Source organism: Bombina bombina, chromosome 12, assembly GCF_027579735.1.
Source record: "Bombina bombina isolate aBomBom1 chromosome 12, aBomBom1.pri, whole genome shotgun sequence".
NCBI classification, from domain to species: domain Eukaryota; kingdom Metazoa; phylum Chordata; class Amphibia; order Anura; family Bombinatoridae; genus Bombina; species Bombina bombina.
The window spans coordinates 107194003-107206687 of NC_069510.1; the positions used below are offsets into that span (position 1 = coordinate 107194003).

Genomic DNA, 12685 nt, shown 5'->3' on the forward strand with positions numbered 1-12685 from the left:
GATGTGCATATGAAGAGCAAATAGACAGTACACTTGCAGTTTATTGTAGCTTGACAATTATAGTGCCAAGACTAGTAGATGTGCTTCAGATCAATAGTTATTTATCCGATAATAGCATTCGAGCTCTGACTGCTCCACCCGGGTCACGGGAGAAGTGTTGAGAGATTTGTTGAGAGGTCGCTGCCAAAAACTTTCAACGACCAGACTAGTGATCTAGTAAAAGTGATAACCATAATATAGGAATAATTTGAAACAGCATATTCTCTGTTCATGATCTCTGGTCTCTAAAGTGGTAGATGACACCTTGTTCCACAGATAATTGGAGGACTATCAAGACTTTACTAAAAGCAATTAGACTTGCGACCTAGCAAGGCCGCCACCCAGACATGCCCCCCCCCATATATTTGGGGCCAATCAGATGCCTCCCTGATGGTATTGCATGGTGGATAAATATCTGCCTGTACATCTGAGGATTAAAAAGACCATTAATTCTGAACAAATGACCAACTCAATTTGCAGAAATGACGCCCAAAACATGCAAGGAACCTCCACCATGCTTTATTGTTGCCTGTAGAAACTCATTATTGTACCACTCTCCAGCCCATCTGCAAAATTTTGATTAATCAGTCCAGAGCACCAGCTGCCATTTTTCTGCAACCCAATTCCTGTGCATAGTTGAGTCCCTTGGCTTTGTTTCCACATTGGAGGTATGGCTTTTTGGCTCTAAGTCTTCCAGGAAGATGGATGTACCAGGGTCCTGCTGGTTTCTGATAATTCTAAGCTGATGGCACTAGTGGACATCTTCCGATTGTGAAGGGAAGTAAGCATGATGTTTCTTTTATATGCTGCACTAAGTTTCCTTCGCCGACCACTGCATCTACGATCCTCAATGTTGCCTGTGCCTTTGTGCTACTTTAGAAGAGCTTGGACAGCACATCTGGAAACTCCTGTCAGCCTTGAAATTTCTGCCTGAGAGAGACCTTGCTGATGCATCATATCTACCTTGTGTCTTGTTGCTGTTCTCAGTCTTGCCATGGTATATGACTCTTGACATTAACCTGTCTTAAGCAACCTCACTTTGTTCGCAGAGTTTGGCTGCTCATCACCCAGTTTTCTTCCTCTTACACAGTTGTTTCCGTTTAAATTAATGATTGTGTTTCAACTTACATAGTAAATTGATAATCATTGGCACCCGTTTGATATAATTGCTTAATCATGCACCTAACTATATGCCTACAAAATCCCTGACTTTGCACAAATATACCTAGAAGAATTAATGCTATTTTGAAGTCAACAACTTTGTATTTTGTTAATTGATAAAAAATAAACTATTACCATGTCTCTACAAGATTGGCGCTTAACACCTAAATGTTTGTGCTGCTCATATCCCTGGCCTAAATATATTCCTCTGATGGGTAACAAACATTTCCCTGCTGGTTTGGACACACGTCCTTTCCATATTTGGCAAGACCAGGGATTGAGAGTAGTGGATCACCTTTTTTCAATGGGATTACGTTTTTTTAGAGAGCTTCAAATTTAGTACAAAATTCCCTTGACTAATTTATTTGCATATTTGAAAGTACAACATTATATTGATTGGCTAATTAGGGTGGATCCCAATTTCTCGAACACTGTCCCATTTGCTCTACCCCATATTGCTTTTAAGATGGTTGACTTTTCACTCTTGAGTTTTATCAGATTCTGTTGGTAAAGGAGGAAGATGAAGTTTTGTTGGAGCAATGGAACATAGACATTGCAGAGCCCCTGATGACCAAACACATTACAGGGAGTTTTAATTTATTCAAAAGGTCTACTCTTTCAATGTTGCTTAGGGAGACACAGGTTAGGATGCGCCATAGAGATTACATCACTCCTTGCATACTTTCTAAGTGACGGTCTAGCTGTAGAAATAAATGTGTTAATTGTAGTTTGGAAGACTAAATTCTTCCTTCATTACTTTGTAGTGTGCCCTTTGATTCAATATTTTGGTGAAAAGTACAACATTGGATCAATAGGAATTTTGCATATCTGGGTAGGGGTTTTACAGATTTGTTTTCTAGTCTGGGACAAGTCACTGGCTAGGCTCCATAGTATTCTCTCGTTAATCTTTTTGTTGGCTGCATTCACAGTTCATGGATGATGAAAGATCCACCCTCTATTCCCAAAATGAAATGTAAGGTACAAACAATTTGATGTCAAACTAGATGTTTCCAATAGACTACATAGCTTTTTGAAACAATGGCAGTCATATATCAAAACACTGAATTTCACTCTTCAAAAAACAATATTATCGCCCTTTGTACAAATGGAGATCCTTCTCTCGGCCACTTTATAGGACGTGTGAGGCGTATTATATGACATTGAAGATGGGGGGGGGGGTTGCTCACACTTTTGGGGAGCTTATACCCTTTGTGTTTTTTTATTAGACTAGATACGTTCTTTGGTCTGGAGTGGTGGGTTGGGGGCAATAATGGTTAAGCAAGGTGACATTTTTTTCTCAGTTTCCCTATTGTTTCAGAGCTACACTAATAGTATTATGTTTAACTTTTGGCCACTCATGGTCACTTAATTAATGAATATGAATGATTATTTTACTAATCATATTTGCAAAATTGTATCTTTCTATTGGTTTTTCCTTTATTATGTTATGTATGATAAAATGGTGACATATTTATATGTTTTAATGTCAAAGAACTCACTTTTTGGTACAAATTTTCTAAAACAGACAAGTATGTTATGTAGTGAAATAAACAATGATGTGCATATGTAATTGTTTACATTCCACAGATAATATAGATGCCCTTTACCTATTGAACTCTATTAAATTGAGAAGATGGAAAATTGCTCGGACTACCCTCTGTACCTACTATGTGATTGCAGGACATCCCAAGAGGAGCTACCTTTAACCCCTAGAGCTAGAAAGCAAACTTGGTTAACTAGTTTAGGGTTTCCATACCTAAATTCTGATTAAATATAAGTAACGTGTATGCAGTTTGATATATCAACCACTCCAACAACTTCAGTTCAGAGTGTTACCATATGGCTAGCGCGTAGCTTCTTATAGCTGATCACATTTGGGTATAGTAATATGGCCGACCTCTGAAATTCATTTTCCACGCAGGAGGAGCAAGATGGCGGTGTATATCAATATAGCCAACTCCACCTCTGTAGATTACTAGTGACACCTGATGGTGTCAGTCATAAACTACAGAAGCAAGGGGCAGGGCTAAATTTGGCCAATCAGAATTGCCGCTCACATTGCTGCTGCACGCCAGTCACTTTGCGGATGGGGTCTGGAGAAGCGTTTCCGGGTGTAATAGATTATTGGTAATCTTCTGCAGTTTAGCGGTCGGCAACGGCCTCTCAGGTGAGTACGGTACCGGGTGAGCAGCGCGTCGCAAGGTGTGAGGGTTACCATGGCAACGGGGTGGTGTTTGGAGTGGTCAGTGTAAAAGGACACTACAGCTGTTACACTGCGGGGATTAATAATGCTCCATAACTAGACACAGTCCAGCATGGCTTTTTATTAATAGCTCAAATCAGATTAAACCCAATGTGGCCCCTCTGTCAAATACATAAGGTCAGACCTGTGGCCCCTCTGTCAAATACATCAGATCAGACCTGTGGCCCCTCTGTCAAATACATAAGGTCAGACCTGTGGCCCCTCTGTCAAATACATATTATCAGAGCATCATATCAGATCTCTGGCTTTGTGGCCCCTCTTTTAGATGCATAGCATCAGATCATACTCCTGGCCTTGTGGCCCCACTATCAAATAAATAACATTAGACCCCTGGCACTGTGGCCCTTTTGGCAAATAGATAACATCAGATCAGACTACTGGCCCTGTGGCCCCTCCTTCAAACACATATAACCAGAACATCCGATCAGACTTGGGGCTTTTCTGTCAAATACATAAGATCAGATCTCTGGCATTGTAGCCCCTCTGTCAAATATGTCACCTGAACATTAGATTAGACCTGTGGCCCCTTGTCAAATACAAACCATCAGATCAGACTCCTCTGTCAAACACCTAACATAAGATCAGACCCCTGGCCTCACAGCCTCTCTGTCAGATACATAGATCAGATCCCTGGCGTTACAGACTCTCTGTCAGATACATACATCAGATCACTGGCGTTACAGACTCTCTGTCAGATACATACATCAGATCACTGGCGTTACAGACTCTCTGTCAGATACATACATCAGATCACTGGCGTTACAGACTCTCTGTCAGATACATAGATCAGATCCCTGGCGTTACAGACTCTCTGTCAGATACATACATCAGATCACTGGCGTTACAGACTCTCTGTCAGATACATAGATCAGATCCCTGGCGTTACAGACTCTCTGTCAGATACATAGATCAGATCCCTGGCGTTACAGACTCTCTGTCAGATACATAGATCAGATCCCTGGCGTTACAGACTCTCTGTCAGATACATACATCAGATCCCTGGCGTTACAGACTCTCTGTCAGATACATACATCAGATCCCTGGCGTTACAGACTCTCTGTCAGATACATACATCAGATCACTGGTGTTACAGACTCTCTGTCAGATACATACATCAGATCACTGGCGTTACAGACTCTCTGTCAGATACATAGATCAGATCCCTGGCCTCACAGCCTCTCTGTCAGATACATAGATCAGATCACTGGCGTTACAGACTCTCTGTCAGATACATAGATCAGATCCCTGGCGTTACAGACTCTCTGTCAGATACATACATCAGATCCCTGGCGTTACAGACTCTCTGTCAGATACATACATCAGATCCCTGGCGTTACAGACTCTCTGTCAGATACATACATCAGATCCCTGGCGTTACAGACTCTCTGTCAGATACATACATCAGATCCCTGGCGTTACAGACTCTCTGTCAGATACATACATCAGATCCCTGGCGTTACAGACTCTCTGTCAGATACATACATCAGATCCCTGGCGTTACAGACTCTCTGTCAGATACATACATCAGATCCCTGGCGTTACAGACTCTCTGTCAGATACATACATCAGATCCCTGGCGTTACAGACTCTCTGTCAGATACATACATCAGATCCCTGGCGTTACAGACTCTCTGTCAGATACATACATCAGATCCCTGGCCTCACAGCCTCTCTGTCAGATACATAGATCAGATCCCTGGCGTTACAGACTCTCTGTCAGATACATAGATCAGATCCCTGGCGTTACAGACTCTCTGTCAGATACATACATCAGATCCCTGGCGTTACAGACTCTCTGTCAGATACATACATCAGATCCCTGGCGTTACAGACTCTCTGTCAGATACATACATCAGATCCCTGGCGTTACAGACTATCTGTCAGATACATAGATCAGATCCCTGGCGTTACAGACTCTCTGTCAGATACATACATCAGATCACTGGCGTTACAGACTCTCTGTCAGATACATACATCAGATCACTGGCGTTACAGACTCTCTGTCAGATACATACATCAGATCACTGGCGTTACAGCCTCTCTGTCAGATACATACATCAGATCCCTGGCGTTACAGACTCTCTGTCAGATACATAGATCAGATCCCTGGCGTTACAGACTCTCTGTCAGATACATAGATCAGATCCATGGCGTTACAGCCTCTCTGTCAGATACATACATCAGATCACTGGCGTTACAGACTCTCTGTCAGATACATACATCAGATCACTGGCGTTACAGACTCTCTGTCAGATACATACATCAGATCCCTGGCGTTACAGACTCTCTGTCAGATACATACATCAGATCCCTGGCGTTACAGACTCTCTGTCAGATACATACATCAGATCACTGGCGTTACAGACTCTCTGTCAGATACATACATCAGATCCCTGGCGTTACAGACTTTCTGTCAGATACATACATCAGATCACTGGCGTTACAGCCCCTTTGTCAGATACATACATCAGATCCCTGGCCCTGCAGCCACACTTTCAGACATACTTTAGATCCCTGGCCCTGCAGCCACACTTTCAGACATACATTAGATCCCTGGCCCTGCAGCCACACTTTCAGATACACATTAGATCCCTGGCCCTGCAGCCACACTTTCAGACATACATTAGATCCCTGGCCCTGCAGCCACACTTTCAGACATACATTAGATCCCTGGCCCTGCAGCCACACTTTCAGACATACATTAGATCCCTGGCCCTGCAGCCGTACTTTGACATACATTAGATCCCTGGCCCTGCAGCCGCACTTTGACATACATTAGATCCCTGGCCCTGCAGCCGCACTTTGACATACATTAGATCCCTGGCCCTGCAGCCGCACTTTGACATACATCAGATCGCTGGCGTTACAGCCCCTTTGTCAGATACATAGATCAGATCCCTGGCCCTGCAGCCACACTTTCAGACATACATCAGATTGCTGACGCTACAGCTTTGTCACCCACATATCCACATTATTCTTTTTCATTTTTTCGTAAAGCAAATTGCATTGCTCTAGGTACATTTGCAGGGGTACACAATTTCACTGTTTCCTGGTTTAAAAAAGGTACTCACATCAGAGCACACCCCTTGCCCTTTAGACCTATGTCAGCCATATATCTACATTGAATTGCCCATGGCCCAGCAGTTACCTTGTCAGCCACATACCCACATTACATTAGCATGTTTTATTATTATACTCGCATATGTACAATAGACAAAATAGTTTACAGTGTCCTATATTATTCTATTTTCCCAAGGTTTCTTGTCATGTCCTATAGGGTTAAAATAGTACAACTATAGTATAGGTCATGAGGTTTATTAGACTGATGCCATTGTTGCCGGCCTTACAGGGACATAATCACATCCCTATGGGCCATTATATTGGAAAAATTACAAGCTATAATGCGTTATTCTAACACCAGCAACACTACATGTCTGTGTGTTTAACCCCTGCAAAGGAGCCACAGAGAGCTGCTGGCCCCAAGCAGAAAAGTGCAGCTGACCCAATCAGCCGTGGCATTTGCACAGCTGGGTCATGTGACTATTACTACTGAAAAGGTCAGCATTTCATTTCTTTTTTGGAGAGGTTAAACACAAAGAGTTGCAGGGTCACTAGATATAAAATGACATGCTCTAACAAATCGGGTAATTGGCTACAGCATGAGGCATATTACAATTGTATAATATATTTTGTGTGTTTTAGGAAGTAATATTCTATGTAATTGGCTTCTTTTGTAAACTCCTGTAGCTAATCTTGAAACACTTGGATACATGTAGTGCAGGGATGTGCTACCTCACTATATTATTCAGTATAGCAGACACAAACAAAAAAGAAAGGCGTACCCTGCCCTTGAGCACAATCAGTGGAATGTTTGCATCTATACACCTGACAATGGAATAGACGCAGAGTGTATAGTTCTGGTCTATGCTATGCTGTGGTATCAGCAAGAAAAGATTGTAGGTGTCGGTTGTGTGAGTTGCTGACAACCAATCACTGAGTTTTCTAAGTTACTCTGTGCATACCTACAATATATACAGTAGGTGTGTGGATTCCAATGAGATTGCTACACAATAAAACTTAAAGGTACAGTTTACCTAATTTTTTTTTCTCCTCTTTAATTTGTTCACAATGGTCCATTTTACCTGCTGGAGTTAATTAAATTGATTACAAATTGATCCTTTAACTTTATTTCATCACTTGAAATAGCCAACGTTGCCTATGTTATCCATAGTCAAACTGAAAATTTTCTATATTTAAAGGGACACTGAACCCAAATTTTTTCTTTCGTGATTCAGATAGAGCATGAAGGTTTAAGCAACTTTCTAATATACTCCTATTATTAAATTTTCTTCAATTCTCTTGGTATCTTTATTTGAAATGCAAGAATGTAAGTTTAGATGCCGGCCCATTTTTGGTGAACAACCTGGGTTGTTCTTGCTGATTGGTGGATAAATTAATCCACCACTAAAAAAGTGCTGTCCAGAGTTCTAAACCAATAAAGAAGCTTAGATGCCTTCTTTTTCATATAAAGATAGCAAGAGAAAAATTGATGAGTAAATTAGAAAGTTGCTTAAAATTGCATGCTCTATCTGAATAACGAAAGAAAAAAATTGGGTTCAGTGTCCCTTTAAGTATTGGCTATCGAAAAGCTGTGTAAACATAGCCAGTAGAAGAAATTACACTCTCAGCGGGGGTTTGGAGAAATAAGTAATACAATGTTAATTTTAAATTTTAGGCTTTGGTATACAGACAGATATAATATAAAGAAGCATATATGTGTACATAAAGTTATAAAATAAGTATATCTGATGTCCCTGCATGCTCAACCCATTTTAATGAGTTGGGGGTTCAAACCCAGCTATTTCATATACAAAAATAAACCTAAATGTGCAATTTCTCATTTTATACTCTGAATTTGGTGTAACTAGTCATTCGTATCACATTAAGGAAAACATTTTACATTACACTGTCCCTTTAATATCTTAGTGCTAAATGTTAGTAAGTATCAGCTTATTCTTATCAGTTGCTGACTACCTATAGTTTTTTTCTTCTCTTGTGCCTACTTTATTTAAACATCTTTTACAAATTCTTTTTTTTTTTTTCTATTGAAACATCTTTAGAAGACACATAGGTCAAATTAAACTTTAAAGGGACAGTAAAGTCCTAATAAGACATTCATGATTTAGACAGAGCATACAATTTTAAACAACTTTCTAATTTACTTCTATTTAATTTGCTTCCTTCTCTTGTTATCCTTTGCTGAAAGGTTTATCTAGGAAAGCTCAGGAGCAGCAAAGAACCTAGGTTTTTAGCTGCTGATTGGTGGCTGCATATATATATATATATATATATATATATATATATATATATATATATATATATATATATATATATATATATATATATATATATATATATATATATATATATATATATATATATATATATATATATATATATATATATATATATATATATATGCGATTGTCTTTGGCTCACCCATGGGTTCAGTTAGAAACCAGTAGTGCGTTGCTGCTCCTTCAACAAATGATGCAAAGAGAATGAAGCAAATCTGATAATAGAATTAAACTTTAAAGTTGTTTCAAATTTATGTTCTACCTAAATCATGAGAGAAAATGTTCCTTTAATGGCTCTGAAAGAGTGTGTAGTTCTAGGAGACTTATTTACCTAACTTCAATTATCAACTGGATTTCATGGTCTAGGTATCCTTTATTGAAAGGCTCAGAAGCAGCAATGCACTATTGAGTTAGCTGGGGATTGGTGGCTCACCAGAAGTGTTCAGCTAGCTCCCAGTTGTGCATGTCTGCCCTGGAGCTGACATGTAGAGTTAACGCATATATTGAATCCTAAGCAAAAATATTAAAATGAAGGTCAATTTTCATGTGAAAGTGCCCGTTTTTAAAAAAAAAAACTATTAAAAACAGGGGCACTTTCATTCATGAAAATTGACATTGCACCGGATTTTAAAAATACTTACCTTTTTCTTCTGAAAGGCCGGATCGCCGTTCTGAAACAATGCCCCCGCCTGCTTCTTCCAGGTTAACTTACCCAGCAATGACGAAACCGGCTTCCTCCAATCACGGCGTTGCCTCAGGCAATGATTCCCCAGAGGGGGCAAGCCGTGATTGGAGGATGCCGGAATCGTCATTGCTAACGTAGGAAGAGGCTTGCAACGGGCTGGTGAAGCGCTGGAGCGGCTTCAAGAAAACGGTGATATGTAAACTTTCATGAATGAAAGTGCACCTGTTTTTAATAGTATTTTTAAAAGCCGGGCACTCATTCTTGAAAGTTCACATTCACTTTAAAGGGTAAAAAAAAAATGCTGTACTGTTAGAACATTTGCTTATGCCTATAAGTATGCAAAGGATTTAAAGGGATATGAAACACAGTTTTGTTCTTTCATCATTCAGATAGAGCATGCAGTTTTAAACAACTTTCTAATTTACTTCTAGTATCACATTCCTTTGTGCTTTTTGTATCTTTTGTTGAAAAGCAGGAGGTAAGCTCAGGAGCGTGCACGTGTCGGCAGCAGTTTTACAAGAATGTTTATCCATTTGCAAGAGCACTAGATAGCAGCATTGTTTCCTGTCATGTAGTGTCTAGTACCTAGGTATCTCTTCAACAAAGAATACAATTGGAACAAAGCAAATTAGATACTAAAATTAAGTGGTGAACTTTTTAAAACTGTGTGCTTTGTCTGAATCACAAAATACATTTATGTTTGGGGTTTACAGTATCTCACAAAAGGAAGTACACCCCTCACATTTTTGTAAATATTTTATTATATCTTTTCATGTGATAACACTGAAGAAATGAAGCTTTGCTACAATGTAAAGTAGTGAGGGTACAGCCTGTATAACAGTGTATAATTTCTGTCCCCTTTAAAATAACTCAACACACAGCCATTAATGTCTAAACCGTTGGCAACAAAAGTGAGTACACCCCTAAGTGGAAATGTCTAAATTGGGCCCAAAGTGTCAATATTTTGTGTGGCCACCATTATTAACCAGCAATGCCTTAACCCTCTTGGGCATGAAGTTCACCAGAGCTTCACAGGTTGCCACTGGAGTCCTCTTCCACTACTCTATGAGGACATCACGGAGCTGGTGGATGTTAGAGACCTTGCGCTCCCCCACCTTCCGTTTGAGGATGCCCAACAGATGCTCAATAGGGTTTAAGTCTGGAGACATGCTTAGCCAGTCCATCACCTTTACCTTCAGCTTCTTTAGCAAGGCAGTGGTCATCTTAGAGGTGTGTTTGGGGTTGTTATGTTGGAATACTGCCCTGCGGCCCAGTCTCTGAAGGGAGGGGATCATGCTCTGCTTCAGTATGTTACAGTACATGTTGGCATTCATGGTTCCTCAATAAACTGTAGCTCCCCAGTGCCGGCAGCACTCATGCAGGCCCAGACCATGACACTGCCACCACCATGCTTGACTGTAGGCAAGACACTTCTTTTTGTACTCCTTACCTGGTTGCCACCACACACGCTTGACACCATCTGAACCAAATAGGTTTATTTTGGTCTCATCGGACCACAGGACATGGTTCCAGTAATCCATGTCCTTAGTCTGCTTGTCTTCAGCAAACTGTTTGCGGGCTTTCTTGTGCATCATCTTTAGAAGAGGCTTCCTTCTTGGATGACAGCCATGCAGACAAATTTGATGCAGTGTGCGGCTTATGGGCTGACCCCCCCCGCCCCTTCAACCTCTGCAGCAATACTGGCAGCACTCATACGTCTATTTCCCAAAGACAACCTCTGGATATGATGCTGAGCATGTGCACTCAACTTCTTTGGTCGACCATTGCGAGGCCTGTTCTGATTGGAACCTGTCCTGTGAAACCGCTTTATGGTCTTGCCCACCGTGCTGCAGCTCAGTTTCAGGGTCTTGGCAATCTTCTTATAGCTTAGGCCATCTCTATGTAGAGCAACAATTCTTTTTTTTTTCCAGATCCTCAGAGAGTTCTTTGCCATGAGGTGCCATGTTGAACTTCCAGTGACCAGTATGAGAGAGTGTGAGAGCGATAACACCAAATTTAATAAACCTGCTCCCCATTCACACCTGACACCTTGTAACACTAACGAGTCACATGACACCGGGGAGAGAAAATAGCTAATTGGGCCCAATTTGGACACTTCCACTTAGGGGTCTACTCACTTTTGTTGCCAACGGTTTAGACATTAATGGCAAATTTACACTGTTATACAGGCTGTACACTCACTACTTTACACTGTAGCAAAGTGTCATTTCTTCAGTGTTGTCACATGAAAAGATATAATAAAATATTTACAAACATGTGAGGGGTGTACTCCCTTTTGTGAGATACTGTGTATCCCTTTAAGTACTTAGTTATAGTCCGGACTGGCAATACACTGACGAGTTTGAGCTATGCGCATACGCTGCCCCTGATTGGCTCAGCAGCCACATTCGGCTTAGGATCAGCAGTTTGCTGCCACTGTTAAAGCTGATTTAACAATGTGTGTGGGATAAACAGATAAGTGTAGGTGGACAATTTTCAAATTTACTTATATTATCAATTTCCTTAGTTCTCCTGGTATCCTTTGTTAAAAAGTTATCATATGTGAGCTCAGAAGCGTGCACGTGTCCTTAGCCATCAGGCAAGTGTTTGCAAAAATGCTTAAAGCAATATTATATATAGTTACAAACTCTGCAGTCCTAGAGTGTCTATAGCATTATATGGCAGCAGTTTCTGTAGCTATGTATAATATTGCTATAAACATTGTTGCAAACACTGATGCTAGATGGTTAAAGAAATGTGCACGCTCCTGAGCTCACCTATGGTTACTCTCTTACAAAATATGCCAAGAGAACTAAGCAAAATTGGTGACATAAGTAAAATGGAAAGTTGTTTAACCCTTTGAGTGCTAAGCACTTTCCCACCAGGGTGCTAAGATTTTTTTAATGCTATTTTTATTACTTTTTTTTTTTTTTTTTTCTTTTTTTTTTTTTTTTTTTTTTCTTTTCAGACCCCCAAGACTTACACTGTTGGAAATGTTAGCCGATTACCTTTCCAATGGTGGGTCTTGGGGGTCTGTAGCTAGCTGCTTAGATGCCTGAGACACAGGCTTCTAAGCAGCATGCCCCCTGCTCCTATACTTAACATTGTTGCACGGTGACGTTACCACGTTATTACGCGTGACGTCACCACGCAAAACGGAAAGCCCTGGTGATGCCTGTC

At 40.6% G+C, this 12685-nt stretch overlaps 1 protein-coding gene across 2 annotated transcripts in view; it reads left to right on the forward strand.

Moving 5' to 3' along the window:
- The first annotated feature begins 3239 nt into the window (after positions 1–3239).
- Positions 3240–12685, forward strand: part of FAM3A (FAM3 metabolism regulating signaling molecule A) — a 56347-nt gene continuing 46901 nt past the window's right edge. For both annotated transcript variants that reach the window (XM_053695951.1, XM_053695952.1), the window contains exon 1: positions 3240–3367. The gene's annotated coding sequence lies outside the window, so the exon portion shown is untranslated. The remainder of the gene's footprint in view (positions 3368–12685) is intronic.